This window comes from Protomyctophum parallelum (genome assembly GCF_964188405.1).
Source record: "Protomyctophum parallelum genome assembly, chromosome: 10".
Lineage (NCBI taxonomy): Eukaryota > Metazoa > Chordata > Actinopteri > Myctophiformes > Myctophidae > Protomyctophum > Protomyctophum parallelum.
In genome coordinates, this window is record NC_139704.1 from 29087982 (window position 1) to 29104337 (window position 16356).

The window sequence follows — 16356 nt, forward strand, 5'->3', positions numbered from 1 at the left end:
TCGCCGTTACAGGAATAACATTGACATAAGTGCAGGCTCACAGTCCCCACTTATAAGTGTACAACATGCAGAGACCTCACAGAACCTGATGCACGCCATGGGTTTCCTCTGGGGGGTCAAGACCTCCGCTAGATGCTGCACACGGAGGCCATCCATGCGGCCAGGCCAGGCACGGCCTCGCTGAGGCAGCACGGCACAGCCAGGGACAGTGGTGGGAAGAAGTACTCGCATGTTTTTACTTTAGCTACAGTATCAATACTGTAGCTAGAAGTGCTCTGTTACTAAGTCAAAGTCCAGAATTCAAAATGTATACTTGAGTAAAAGTACAAAAGTATTATTGTCTTCAAAATGTATTTAAAGTACCAAAAGTAGAAGTACCGGTATACTCATTGTGCAGAATATGTCCCATTTCACGTTTTCAAATGTATTATAATCTTGAAAATAGCAGATCTACATAGGCTCATAATGTGTCGCATCGCAATGCTTTGTGAGCTTGTAGAGACTAGAAAGGCAATTTTCAAATGGCCGAAATGTATATGGCTGAAGTGGTTAATGCATGTTGTGTAATAATAATCAAAATCTACAAAGTAACCAATAACTTATACATTTCAAATAATGTAGTGGAGTAAAAGTACCATATTTGGATCCGACATGTATAGTGGAGTATTGGAAGTAAAGTAATGTTTTGGAAATTGTAAGAAAAAAAAGTACAAAAGTACAAATACTGCACAATTGTACTTAAGTACTAGTCTCCACCACTGCGGCCAGGTATCACTCAGCAGTATAGTGCTGAGTCTGGCCTGTTTGTGTTTGTGTTTATCCAGCCACACTTCTCTGCAGGCTGTTTCTGTTGGCTCCTCGCAGGCAGCAGACTATACAGAGACCTCGAATCACCCAATGTAGCCGCGTGCGGGGGCCAAGGGCACGGCCCGAAAATTGGGCAGGTAATTTGTGTTGGAAACGGTTGAACCGCTCTCTTATTTTATTGTATACATTGTCGTACGATGGTGTATAGAATAATAAAGCAATAAGCCAGAAGAGGTGTGAGGTTGCCTGTAATTTATAATGGCTGAGAGGCGTGGTGAGGCACGAGACATAGTCGAGTGCCTCCAAGAATTGCCGTCGAAATTTCCGCAAAGCATATTGGACCAAAGTTTATTTTATTTTTTTATCGTATTTATTTGTATAAGAATTAAAAGCATGCTTTGGACATTTTGGCCTATGATGACATGTTCAAAAAGGGGACGTCAGGTTGAAAGTGTTTAAGAAGCGCCGATGCGGCACTGTGCGATTGCTGTGTCATGCTCTTTACACACACTTCCATGCACGCACGTGGTCAGGGACTCGGGGAGTATAAACCGCAGGGACGGTCTAAACAGCAAGGATGTCTCTATCTAGGCCTTCCACGATACACAGTTTTGCACCTGTGAAATTGGTGGGACGGGGTGTCGATTACCCTGAATGGGACTTTAGTGAGCGGCGGGGAAGGAGGAGCTGGCGGGCGGTCCTCTGGAGCCCGCCCAACACATGCCTGTCTAATGGCCATGATATGTGAGTGGAACTGAGAACACTCAGCACACTGCAGCTCATTGATGGAGAAGGCAAAGATTTTCCCCTGGCCAGACTGGAACAGCCAGGTGGTCCACCCTTGACATTTTTCATCTGTGCACATTGGTATGTGTGGGGTAATGTCTGTGAGCGTGTGTGTGTGTGTGTGTGTGTGTGTGTGTGTGTGTGTGTGTGTGTGTGTGTGTGTGTGTGGGTGGCGTAGAGAGAGAGAGAGAGAGAGAAGGGGGCTATCTTGGTCCAAAGATAGTGCTGTCCAAAACCAGCATATAGGTGTATGGTAGCCCTGCTGGATGAGGACAGATGAAGAGTTTTGGAACAGTGTCTGCCCTTGCCAGAGTGGAACGCCTGTTCTTCCATCAACACAGTCCCTCATGTCTGCCCGCGGCGCTGAATTAGCAAAAGGCCCCCATTGTGCTTGACAATTAACAATATGTTTAAACCTTTATTTATCCAGGGGGAAGGCTTGCTGAGCATGCATGCTCATGCTCAGCTACGCCCCGCCATACCGCCACGCCGCTGCTCGTTTGTACCTTGGAGCAACCTAAGAGCCGAACAACCACAGTCCTCTATTGTTGGCCAACGAGGAGCAGGAGCAGCTGGGGGTTGAGTGTGTTGCTAAAGGGTACCTTGGCAGCGCTCGCCGAGGGCGGAGGCACTTTTCCTGCTCTGGATTCCCCCCACCCAGTCCGGGGGATTTGAACCGGCTACCTGCCAGTCGCAAGCCTTCAACAGTTCTCCCGCGCAGGTATACTGTATAACCTTGTAATGGCAGTCCAAACAAAGAGCTCACATTGTGCGCCATTTCTTTAATGTTAAGGGGCAGTTCATTTGATATAGTCATACATAAGCTGTCTCCTAAAGCTGGAAAGCAAAAGAAAAATGTCTCTGGATCAGTGTCCACTAACTGGCCTCCAGTTCTTTCTTTTTGGATTGTAACAAATCTATAATTTGTCTCTTGCAGGCTCTTCATCAAAAGATCACACGTCTCCTGTTTCCTGCAGAGAGATTTGTTGGATCATAATGAAATTCTGCATTATGGTAGAGTGCATTTTCCTTACAAAAATCTATATTATTCAGCCAATCACAAAACAGAGCTTGGAGAGACAATTACCTAGCACCAAAGACATTTATGTCTGGTTAACGTATCAAACATGAATTTCACAGGCATCCATTTACAATTTAAGCATTTTAAGTAATGTTGATGTCATAGTCACAAGCTTTCACAAACCACATGGAAGTCATTGCAACCACACTAACCATATCGAATCACTTGTGTTTAGATTGTGATCGGTCCATTTATCCCTATCATTTGAAAATGAGGCCAAATTCTTTTAAGGCTGTGTAGTTGGAAACACACACACTGTAGTGGCTTACGGAGATGAAAGGTGTGTTTGGTTGCAGTAGCATGGAGTCAGTGAAATGGTGGTCAGATGGGTGGGATGCTGCATGTATTTTCGGAGAATATCATGATGATCAGTCATTTGATTGCTTGGATCTATGGGATACTTTCGAGTTCCTATTTAGCATGATAATACTCACTTTTCTAGGATTTAAAGAAAGATGATTTCATAATGAAAAAGTAAAAAAAAAGTTGTAGTATCATGAAAACCGCAGTGTATTAGGGCGCTTGGGTGTTACACTGATTAAATACCTGCCCACCCTGCATGCGGAGGCTAGGGGGTTCGAATCCACTGGTGCATACAGCTACAGTATATTGATTGTCTATAAGAACATGGTCAGGGCATGTGCAATTGTCACAGCACACGCCACATGCTCCTATGGGCTGGGGCGGTACCTGTTGGGCAGGAGTATAGGACGGAGGCTCCGGGGGCTCCTCACTGGCCAGTATAGGATACAACACACTGCACACACACACACACACACAATACACAATACACAATACAAAATAAAGGATTTTGCCAATTATTTGGGGGCCCACGGCATACCAGTTTGCCCGGGCCCACAGAACCACTGGTTTAAAAAGAATGCATTTTGAACAGGTTGAAGGTTGACAGATGGTGACCTACCACCCCTGCATGTTATCATTCCATCTTTTCCTGAGATACAGAGAAATCCCTCACCATTTGTCCAAAAGTCCTATCTTACCGTTTCCCAACAGAGGTGAGGTCTGATCGTTAACTGTTGACCCTTGCCGTCGCAGAAATGTTCGCACGCGCACACACACACACACACACACACACACACACACACACACACACACACACACACACACACACACACACACACACACACACACACACACACACACACACACACACACACACACACACACACACACACGACGAGATAGTGTCATGAGAAAAAGATGACACTATCTGTCTATGACATGACATGTTTAGGCTTTATCAAGACAAGAGAGACGGACAGAGAGATAACACAGACAGACAGACAGACAGACAGACAGACAGTCTTGCAAGAGAGGCGTCTGAAGCACGCATTATGGGGATGATAAAATACATGTTTGGGATGAATGCAAATCCTCCCTGGGATGTATTCGGGATGAACAGATTATGTATGGCGCGTGCGAGTGTGTGGACGGAAAATCTCGCAAACCGTGCCAATCAGTGCCACATTCCCAGAAATGGAATGTACGTGTATACCGGTATGTATTTTATCTATCTGTATAGCGATTTAAAAATATATTTTTATTCGTTTTGAATGTGTTCTAAAATAGCAAAAAGAGACGATCTACAAGTCTACAACGTATTATGGGGTGATGCGCAGTGATGATATAATGATGGTACGTGTGGCCTACTAATGGTTAATGGATGAGGGCAGAAAGGAAGAGGGGACATTGGGTTACAGAAAGGTCATGAAATTCACCGGTCAGTGCAGCCACTACTTCAATACACTTCCTGCTTTTCTTTAAAGACCTGCCATTTATTTATCCTTCGAATTATTCAATTATAGGAATGTTTTTCAGCGTTTGAACAGGACTGAACTTGACCGTAGGATGCCTTGAGCCTATCACTTTAATGGTCAGCTCGGTCCAATCCTCCATTACAGTGAGGTTTGACCGGCCAGCACTCCCGGAGCCTCTGTTTGGAAAGGAGATATCCAAAGCTAATCGAATCTCCACTTCAAACTGACCATGAGGCCTGCTTTCTCCGAAATCTACAGATTAAGTAGTAAAAATGTCAGGATGCAAAAGGTACAAAAATTTACGCGCAACTATGTCCAGTTTGATCTCGGAATGAAATGAGTCGATAAGTGTTTCTGGGTTGTTTTTATGGTGTGTTTTTTTCTTTCTTCCTTTTCCTTTTTTCCTGCAGAGTAAAGTTGATTAAATTTGGCGTGGCTGTGTTTTGTCAAGACACATGGGCAACAGACCCTGGAAAAGAGCTCTGAAAAAGCACATGTTCCCCAGAGGAGAGGACGGACTCCTACAGTCATTGTTCTATCATTTTCCCCTCTGCCTTATATACGCTGTAAAATCCAAGGTAAAACATATTCAAATAACACTTTGGATTGTCCTGTATGCTCTCTTCTGGTTTCCCAGGAGGGAACAGAGTGACGCAGACGTGCTGGCCTGCCCGCGCGGTCAGAAAAGCAGTGTCCGTTGGCCTGTACTTGTCCACGTCCATGTAGATGTGAACAAATGCATCAAGACAGTTTTGGAGAGCAAGGGTTTTCCATGGAACACGACTGTAGACTGTTATTAGATTATACCGTCGAGTCCCAGCCCGTGGCTCACTGGTGAGCGGTGAGGATATTGCAAGTGGACCCCCAAATATTTGTTAACCCATTAAGACCCGAGGCCAATTTTACAAATGCTTTCTATATCAGTAGTTCTCAAATGTTTTTTTGCGATTCAAAAGTATTCCACATCACTTCATACAGTACATACGTACGTACAACACTTTCAAGATTTTTCTATGATGTTCAAAAAGATTACAAGCTTACAATCTAAAATTACACAGATGCAGATGCTTTCAGGTTTGTACACCAATGGCCATATTTTCATTCACACATATTTTGCTAAACCCCTTATCCCTAAACTTCATTGCCTATGGAGCCGAATCCATGGCTCCATAATTGTCCTTTTTTTTTTTTTCACTATTTTGAAAAACATTTGAATGGTTAAAATAACCAATCTACAAGCTCACAACAGGTTTATGTAGATCGGCTATAGTATAACTATTTAAAAATGTTTTTCAAGATAGTAAAATATGGCAAAGAGGTTTAGGGAGGTTTAGAGGTTTAGTACTGACGGAAATAGAGCCCCCCCGTTTGTTATGAACGGCAGCACCACCCGCCATCTTGGTACACCCGGAAGACGCAGCACAGGACCCTCCTCCATGAGGCGTTGAACCCCATTCGTTTGCATTGGCCTCAATTTCCCAGAAGCCCTAGCAGCCCACAGCATGTGACGATTTCCGGTTTCACCGTCAAAACAAATGCATCTAGTCTCTTTCTCCGCGGCGAAGAAGGATTTTATTTTTATTTATTACATTACGGCGGATTAAACACATAAAACAAAAGTCGCGTATGTCCGATATGGCAGCGACATTAACCTGGAGTAATCCATTCAAAGCACGGAAACTGTTAATAATACAACATTAGAAAAAACTTTATGTTGTAATTGTGATACCGATAAGTATGGACCTAATGTATATTACCGTTATGATTACGATAGTTTCATTGATCCAATGTTGATACAATTGTTGTTTGATTGATTGATCATTAAAATAAACATACACGTCAAAATGCCCTTCTCCCGGTCTGACCATGGGTGGGCTTTTTAATGTTTTACATTTTACGCTTTGCTCACATTTTTCTCTTTCGTATTATTATTTATTATTATTCATGCAGCACTTATTCATGGCCTGCATTTGATGTCATGCAATTACTAAAGTGTATTAATTATTATTATGACCCTGGCTCTGCCTGTGGTTTCTATACCAGTTCAAGGGGACTTGAACTGCCAACGGAACCGTTGCAAAAAAGTGCTAATACTCTAGGGCTGGGGGAGGACAACGTCTGGTGTCTTGAGACAACCTGTTGTGAATTTGTCACTAGAAGAACAACATTGAATTCATTCAAGGTTGAATTTGAACACTCCCATACAGTTACTGGCCCTTTACAAAGCTCCCTTTTGGTTTGGTTTGGTACATTCTCAGAGAGGCATTATTAAGCACTCATGATATCAGGTGTGAGAAATGTGTGTGGCCTGTTGATTGGCAGGGACAGCGCTGACACTCGCATACCTGCAGGTGAAGCAAAGGCTGTTTGCTTCCACTTCGAGACATTACACACACACACACACACACACGCGTCACACACACACACACACATGCGCGCGGGCACACACGCACGCACACACAGGGTGATTGTGTGAATTTTAGCACTGTGGTAACAATCTTATACAAAATGCTGAACAGCCATCATCTCTATAATACCAGTCTGTTAGAGGTACCGTACTACTGTTGCGTATGCGTGTGTGTGACATTTGTGTCTGTGTGTGCGTGTGTTGGTGTCCCACAAGGCTTAGTGGTGATGCTGAGGAAATGTCACACTCAAAACCTCTTACTGGAAGTTGACCACATGCTGGCCACACACACACACACACACACACACACACACACACACACACACACACACACCTCACCCCCATTGCGGAGGTCGCTTTCTCCACTCTTGTCTCTTTACATTTTGGTTCCATGACGGCGATTTAATCCTGATTTACACTTGGCTGCGTCGCGTCCTGCACGGCAATAGCCAATCTACAAGCTCACATGGCGGCGTGGCTGCAACGCCTTGTGAGCTTGTAGATCGGCTGTGCTCCGTGCAAGACACCGGCGTGTGACAAAGTATAAATGCAGGCGTTGTACTCAAAGAATCAGCCTTTACAAAGGATCGCACCCTGATCAGGAGGGGGGGGGGGCTAGAGCCAAACGAGACAGTCGCAGCCCCCTAGTTGACAGCTTCACGATGGGAAGGGGGGTGGGGGGGGGCAGAGTGAAAATGTCTGAGTGACTGCTGTAAAAGTGAGTGCACCTTCTGACCCCAAGTCAGCCCTTACATCTGAATGACAGAGACAAGAGAGAGAGAGAAGGGAGAGAGAGGGGGAGAGACAGAGAGAGAGAGAAGGGAGAGAGAGGGGGAGAGAGAGAGAGAGAGAGAGAGAGAGAGAGAGGGGGGAGGGGGGGGCGGGGGAGAGAGATTGAGGGCGGGGGGGGGGGGGGTTGGGGTCACAAACATGGACAGAGACAGTTTTAGATTTGCAGATGTTTTATCCTTGCCTCTGGTCAGACTGAATAAATGTAGATCATATTTGGCAGTTGATAACATCACAATGTCATTAAGAATGTACGTTAAACACATTAACCATATAGCGTCCCTGTTTTGCAGGCACAGCATGGCCGCAGTGTGACATGTTTTAAGCTTGTAGATATGGCTATTCTCTGTATGAAGTATTAGGGCTTAAATGGTTCAGAAACTGTCCACCCCTCAGGTTTCTTTTGTACAAATGGAACCCTGGGATGATTATGTGGAAGAGAGGCAGAGTGAGAGCAAACAGTTGGCAGTTCCTCTCTCTCTCTCTCTGCAGTGACAGGCATCTGGAGGGTTTAGCACTATCTGACTGTGTGGTGTTAAAATCTTCCTACATGATTTCATCACATTTCAGCGACTATGTGCGATAGTCGCCCTGACAGAGAGCCTCCTGCGCGGCGCGGCCAGGGACACCCTAAACAAACCAGACCAACAGCAGAATGAACTGCATAATCCACAGACTTTCAGCGGGCACTGTAGCTGCCAAGTGTTTGTACAAGCCTGTGATACTGTTGGCAAACGAGAGTCGGCGAGGCCTGCGTGCGTGCTTGCTTGTGTGTGCGTCTGTGTGTATACAGTGTTAACTGTGCGTCTGTATATATGCGTGTGTGTATTCAGGAATCCAGCGCGGTCTACTGTGGACTGGGTGACCCAAACCAACGTTGTTTGCAAACAACCAGGATTAAGAGTCCGATTTCCTAACAAGACTTAATCACTCATCGAACCAACGCAAACAGCAGTTCAGAGATTCTGACTGATTAGACTTGACCTCACACACTTAAGACTGCGCAGCTCCGTCTGAAAAGTAAGGGCACTTATGAGATTGATTACCGTCTGAGGGCCGGAACAAATGGTAAACCTGACACGGTCACACACAACACAGAACGAGACTATACGAGACCGAAAGCCTCACTAGCAACACCTAGAGGTCGTGTTGCCATTTGCGCCCTACTGGACAGAAGTGTTACATGGACCGGCTGACGTTGCCAATGCCGTCCTTAGAGAGCCCCGCGATCTAGAGAGCTTAGAGAGGAAAGGCCAAACATCACCAGGGATCATCCTGCAATATGGATTATTTGATGAGTTGTTTTTTTCTTTATTTACCCAGGGAAGTAGCTGAGCACAGGTGCTCATTTTCAGCAACGCCCTGCACATAGAAACACACAGACAGACACACACGGGCACACACACACATTAAAACCTGGGAGCTGACCAGTACAACCACAGTCTTATACTGTTGGCCACTAAGCAGCTCCAGGGGGAGCAGTTGGGGGTTCAGTGCCTTGCTCAAGGGCACTTCAGCGGTGTTGGGTGAGTGATGACAATCACTTCCCCACCCAGATTTTTCCTACCCGTCCGGGGAATCAAACCGGCAACCTTTCGGCAACAAGGGCGCTCCTCTAACCCTTAGGCCACCGCTGCCCCGAGTTGCTTTGTTTGGGACAAAGGTGGTGCGTTTAAATGGACATGCACAGAATGAAACGCATATGGCTTCTGTAGAGCCCCACTGTTAGAAAGGCAAAAGAATTTGGGCGATCCAGCATTTTATGCATTTATTGCTACTGCAAATGACTATAGGTTGCAGTACAATTGTGAACATTGCAATTACATAAGACAATGAAGAACTTTTTTGTGTTTTTCTTTTAGCCTAAATGTCTGACATTGTCTGACCTCGTGCTTACATTCCTGTCTAATAAAGTATTCAATCAATCAAGTATTGTAAATATCAAGGTAAATCCTCAGTGTTCATTTATCTGGTTGTAACTCTGAGAGGGTACGAATGTAACCCAAAGGGGAGGTCATTCGTTAGTCTGACGTATCAATAGTCCGACATACTGCAGTGTACGTAGTCGGTTAACATGCTACGCACCCTCAAAAGGACCCGTAAGGAACCCGTAAGGGTCCATTTGGTCATAGCTGAAGTTCAGGAGCAGGACCACATCTCCAACGCAGCTATACCTCCACCTCCTATCAGGCCACCTCCAATCAGGCCACCTCCGCCCCTACAGTATATTAATAGCCCATCTAACCTTGGCTCTCCCCTGTTCTCATTTCTCGTCACCCCTCCCCCCACCCCATTTCTCATCCTACTCCCCCTCTCTCTCACCCTCCCCCTACAGTTTCCTGATGGGGGGTCCGACGTGCTCGGTAGCATGCCGGGTCCCCGAAGCCTCCCCACCTCGGCTCAAATCCCTGTCACGGGCCATCACATCGTGGTTGTGTTCATGATCATGTCCTTCGTACTTAAATGTTCTCATTGGTGGTGTGGTCCTTGATAGTGAATAGCTAATAATCATGTATGTTGTTCAGTGGTACAGTATGTGTTACATGCATTGCTGTCATACCTATACCTATCATATTTTGATAGCTTTGCACACTAATCCCTTTTGTTGCCCTGAGACGATGTGTGTGTGCATGCGTGTGTGCATGCGTGTGTGTGTGTGTGTGTGTGTGTGTGTGTGTGTGTGTGTGTGTGTGTGTGTGTGTGTGTGTGTGTGTGTGTGTGTGCGCGCGCATGCGTGTGTACGTGTCTAAGGGTGGCAGCAAATATTATACTTTTATTTTATACTTTTACTCCACTAAATGTATTTGAAAACTTTAGCATATTATTACAAAACTATTTGCATATTATTAAAAAAATATGAACCACTTCAGCCCTATACTTTGACTATTTGAAAATAGCCGATCTACAAGCTCACAACACGTCACAACGCTCAAGTACTCTTAGTAAATGTACTTTGTTACTTTACACCACTGTTTGTTCTCGTGAACCCAGAGGGAGAGTGATGTCTCTGAAGCACATTCTCAAACTCTCCAGTTTCCTCTCTGCTGTGTGTTCATGACCCGTGGATTTATTTGCAAAGACAATGCCAAAAAATGCTTTGCACAAAGTCCTACGGGGGTGTTTCCTCATAAGAAGCTAAGTACTTGAGCAGTTATTCAGAGTCGGTTCTGAGTGGCGTTTGCTTTTTACTTGCGTATGGTTTTCGAGGTTAAGTGCTGAGCGACAAACGTATAGCCAACCCTTAGGCTAATTTTAGCCTCACAAAACTGCATGTCGTACTGTAATGTACAATATGTCGCGAAGTGACGCATTGTGAGCTTGTAGATCTGCTACTGTCAAAAGATTTTTATACATTTGAAAACGTGAAACGGGACATTCTGCATAATGTGTACTTTTACTTTTCGTACTTTTCATACTTTAAGTAGCCTTCATTTTACTCAAGTACATTTTTAATTCCAGACTTTTAGTTGTAACAGAGTACTTCTATATTGCAGTATTGGTAGTGTGCTGTGAGTACTTTAACCAGTACCACTGCTTCTACACATGTGCGATCGGGGCGGTAAAGCGGCGACATTCCGTTCAGTTATATGCAAATTCGTATTAGTCTCAAATGTTATAGAGCGTCACAGTCCCGCCCCCTACCACGGCCCAGGAAATGATTCTCCGTTCATTTTCCGTTCATTTCAAAAAGTATTTATTTAAAGACGTTTACGCCGCGGACAAAGCCAACTCTTGTCGTGACAAATCATGACAACAACCAAAAAAAATTGGGCTGAACAAATAATTAGAAAGAAGAAAAAAAAACGGCAGGTTACAACACTTTTTGTTTTTTTTCTTCTTTGTAATTATTTGTTTGGTCCAAAATATTGTGTTTGTTGTCATGAGTTGTCACGACTCGCGTTGGCTTTGTCCACGGCGTAACCGTCTTTAAATAAATACCTTTTGAAATGTCTATGGGAAAAATGCATTAGGATTCATTTCCTGGGCCTGGCATCGTCATGAAAGGGGACAGGACTGCGACGCTCTATTGCACACGAGCACATGGCTGTGGCTGTTGTTGTCATGATTTAATAGGTTTACTTCTGTTATGCAAGGAATGCAGGGAATCATTCTGAGTCGCCGGGTTATTCCTGCAGTTTGCTTGGCGACCACATGATCCCCATGCAGCGACCCTGTTCCGAGGCAAAGATTCACCAAAAACAGCAGATCTACAGGCTCACAGAGAGTTGCAGCGCGACGTGTTGTGAGCTTGTACATCGGCTATACTTTCGCCAAAGACATTTGGTGTTGAGGGAAAGAGGACACATTGTTATGGGTGCCTTTGGGTTTTTGTTTCCTACATTAGATTTTTAAATAGCCTATTATTATTTCAAAACATGATTAAATTAAAAAACATTCCCAAAAAAGCTCCACGCCACGTTGTGAGCTTGTACATCTGCTATTTTCACTAGTTTGGGTCCCGGGAGGGAGAATGTCTAAGTTCTGTTTTGGGTAACGGGGGCGGGGCTGAAAGGTTTGTGAAGCACTAGGTCTATAGGGCAAAGTTTCCCAAAGTAGGGTCCGGGGACCCCCAGGGGTCCTTGAGGGAGTTCCAGGGGGTCCCCAGCTAAATGATAGTTTGAAACCAAATGAACCCTTATGGGTCTGTAACTCTGAGTGTACAAATGGAACCAAATGGACCCTAACAGCTCCATTTGGTTCCATTTGTACACTCAGAGTTAAATTAACATAGATTTTATAATATAAATTGGGTGTCCCAGAGTTAGAAATGCCAATAAATCATCTGTAGACTAATATGCATGTCAAACTGGGGGTCTTTGAAATTAAACGGGTTGAGAATCACTGCTAGAGCCATGAAAATCTTCTCTTATGGGGGTCCCTGGCATATCTTTTCAAATGGGGGTCCGCAGGCTAATTTGTGTGATCTGTGTGAGGCATGATGTTACTGTCACTGTGTGCATTTCCCAGCATCCTCTCTGTCTTCTTGTGTGGCGCGGTGGGCACATCTGAGCTGTCAGACACCTAAAGGCGGCTTTCCTCTTTAGAATCCCCCCTGTGCACGCACACACACACGCGCGCGCACACACACACATGACAGAGAGAACTGCTGAGACACTCCTTTCAAAAAACCTTGCTGAAACTTTAGGCCCCACAATACAAGCCCGGGCCTTAATCTTATAGCCCTCGCCCAATCAGAGGGTCGGAAATGCTGGTGAGAGGAAGTGATTGGCCAATGGCCGCAGAGGGGCCAGTTAGGGGGAAGCAGAACAAGAGGGAGACAACCATTGTCGATTGATTACCATGAAACATACTTTTTGTTACGGGCCTGAGAGCAGCACACTGTGGCTGTATCTACAGGAAATGCTGAAAGACTTCAAATGGAATTTGCCGACTTGTATGCGAGGCTGTACTGCAACCATGAGAGCGAACAGCGCACAGTAAACCTGCTGTTCATCGATGCATTTGTAACTCTGCGAAGGTACAAAATGAGTTGGTTACGTTTGTACAATCTCATCATTACATTATAATGTGTACAAGACAAGTCTGAGGGGAATGTCTGAGTCCAAAACGATGTGTGTGTGTTGCCACAACAAGACAATCTCTCCACCCAGCTTGACAAAGAGTATAAGGTCCACAGATTATTAGCTGGACGTATTATTGATTAGTGGCGGCACAAAGGTTAGGACGGAGAGACGGTTTTATCTACACACACTGTAATATACCCCTCTGAAGAATGTGTGTCAGTGTGTGTGTGTGTGTGTATGGGGAGGGGGGGGGGGGGGGGGCTTGAAGTGTGGTTATACTGTATTCACTTAGCCCTGTGTGGATAAATGGGACTTTATCAAAACCAAAGATAGCCTGACGATGACGATGACATCGTTGGGATATGACTTCAGCCCGCCAACATCTCAGCTTTCCACAGTGCAGGTTATGGAAACAGAGCCCCGGGGCTGCACTCGAGTGAGGACTGTGTTTGTTTGCGTTATTGGCAAGCGGTTTGAATCCCATTTCCCAGCATATCATTCTGCAGTGCCTGCGCCCCGCACACCAAACAATTCAGCAGGGAGTTAAGAGCCGTGGCTTCAGGCCGACAATTTGTCGATCTACAAGCGCACAGCGCGGTGGCGATGCTACGTGCTGTGAGCTTGTAGATCAGCCGTTGTCGCCACGCGACACCGCCGATACGGTGAATAATACATCTCGCTTGGCGATGGAACGTGGTCAACACGTAAAGGACTTGATCAGATGGAGGCTGGAATGTTTGGCACCAGCCTATGGTGTCAGAAAGGACATGCCAGTCATCATAAAACGCGACATGGTCACGCTGCTGAGATGTGAACTCAGGAATTATTCGATATATTTTCAAATAGCTGTGTTCAAATATACTGTGCCAATACTGTCATACCAATCTGAATGCCACCCCCATGATCCTAAAAACACACTTAAGAACACACGCATGAGCGCATGCACGCATACACACAAACGCGCGCGCGAACACACACAAACAAACACGCTTTGCTCCGTTTTCGGTCGCTCTGTTCGGCTCATTCCGAGGAGCTATAATCCGTGACTTTGTTTTATTTCACTTTTATTTATTTTATCATGGTCGCAAATGGCATCCAGCTCTGCATTATACATGTAAACTTGCATAAACAACGTTATTCGTCCAGCCAATTGGATTAGGCCACCCAGCCTGTAATTAAACCCAAAAGTAAATAACAAATAAATTGTTTCACTCAAGCAAGTACACAGTGCACCAGATCAAGAGATCCAGTATATTACAGAATTTCTCAGAATTCCCCAAGAATGCAACAGCATATCCCCCAAATGAGCCAGCGATCCGCCTGCCAGTATACTTGTATACCAAAGAAATAGCAGATCTACAAGCTCTTGGTGCGCAGCTAAGCATAAATCACGCCTTTATGCTGCAATTTGAAAGTGAATGTATCTTTTGGGGTGGTGTTGCTGCCAGGAGGACTGAGGGCCTCGCTGTGTGTGTCAGTGGCACTGATAGAAAGAGACAGAAAGGCAGCGTGCCTCTATTCACGGCCAGCACACACATTAGCATATCTCCCATAGCGTGGCGAAAACCACCTAGCCACCTGTAGCTGCTGCTGCCTGCTAGCCCCATTCATTCTCAGGGTGGCTCGCAACGCAGCAGCGAAACACAGTGAAAAAAACAACAACCTCAGTGTTCATTTTACTCTGTGATGTGTGCAAAGGGAACCAAATGGACCCGTGAAGGGTGGCTTTTACAGTGTACTTATGTCTCTCATGTGCCAAGTACACCTCTCTATCTCTCTCTCTCTCTCTCTCTCCTTTGTGTCTGAACTTTTGTACCTGTGTGTGTGTGTGTGTGTGTGTGTGTGTGTGTGTGTGTGTGTGTGTGTGTGTGTGTGTGTGTGTGTGTGTGTGGGTGCAAGTGAGCGCACATGCATGCGTGCTTGTGTGTGCGTGTGTGTGTGCATGTGTGTGTGTGTGCGTGCGTGTGTGTGTGTGTGTGGGGGGGGGGGGGCTCGGTGGGGGGTAGGGAGGATCATGTGATTTCTCCTGCACAGATTATGCGCATCTGTGAAGCAATGTGCAGAGATCTCATGGAGCTCTTGACAGAGATGAGGACAAGGTTTAATATCGCTGTAGTAATGCAAGAACAATGTATGTTTACTATTGGAGTGGGGGGATGGGGGGGTTAGTGTGAGTGTAAGTACATTTTTGTTAAGAAGTAAATGCTACAGTATACTGTATATCGTTGCCGTCAGACAGAGACCTCCTATCTCCATATGTATTTAATTCCCTTCTTTTTTGTCAATTACGGCCTATATACTACATACTACAGCGTCACACAGAAGTGTCAAAAGTAGCAGATCTACTCAAACTTGTCGATCTGCAACTTTCCATCCTTTTACATTTGAAACCTGAAAAGCAACAGTTTTGGACTGTTTTGGAGTATGAGAGATGATATTCTGGTAGAAAATGCTCGTCGTTTCAGCAACCCTGTCTCTGCAGCTCCAGCTCTCTCAGGAAATACATTTTCAGATGTTATGCAGTGGAGAGAATTGACCCCGTAAAGAGCATTGATCAGCTCCCATTTAGTTTGTTTTTGTTTTCCGATTTCCTTGTTTATCCTGAGTTCTCTCTCCTAATTGGTTACAATTGGTATGCTCCGTCCTGACCTGACCGTCCTGAATTGATGTTCTGTTTACTAAAGAGCTGTAAAGACAGGGAGGGCCGTTTCACTGAACAAACAGTAATCACATCACAGCAATGATCACTATATGAATATGGAGCTATTTATCGCATATTTTAACAGAACGTACACCCCTTTCAATAAAGGCTAAAGAGATCACTGTTAAACGGAGAATGTGAATGTTTGTGTCTCAAAATAATTCTCTCTCTCGCGCACACACACACACACACACACACACACACACACACACACACACACACACACACACACACACACACACACACACACACACACACACACACACACACACACACAGTCTCAATCTATAGTAGAGGAGGGGTTTTGAAGAAGAAAAGGGGCAGGAGTGGTGGTGGTGGTGGTGGGGGGGGGGGGGGGGGGGGTCCGCAAGGCTCCCGTAGGACCTCCCCCTGGGCTGTGATTGGCTGAGCACCCTGTGAGTGAGTCCAGGGGAGGCCAGTAGGAGGGAGAGTGGTCCCGGAGCCTGCTTGGGGGCAGGCAG

At 45.4% G+C, this 16356-nt stretch overlaps 1 protein-coding gene across 1 annotated transcript in view; it reads left to right on the plus strand.

Annotated features, from left to right (window-relative positions):
* The window catches only part of loxl4 (lysyl oxidase-like 4), a 336094-nt gene that overhangs the window by 285606 nt on the left and 34132 nt on the right, over positions 1-16356 (plus strand). The gene's annotated exons all lie outside the window — the stretch shown is intronic.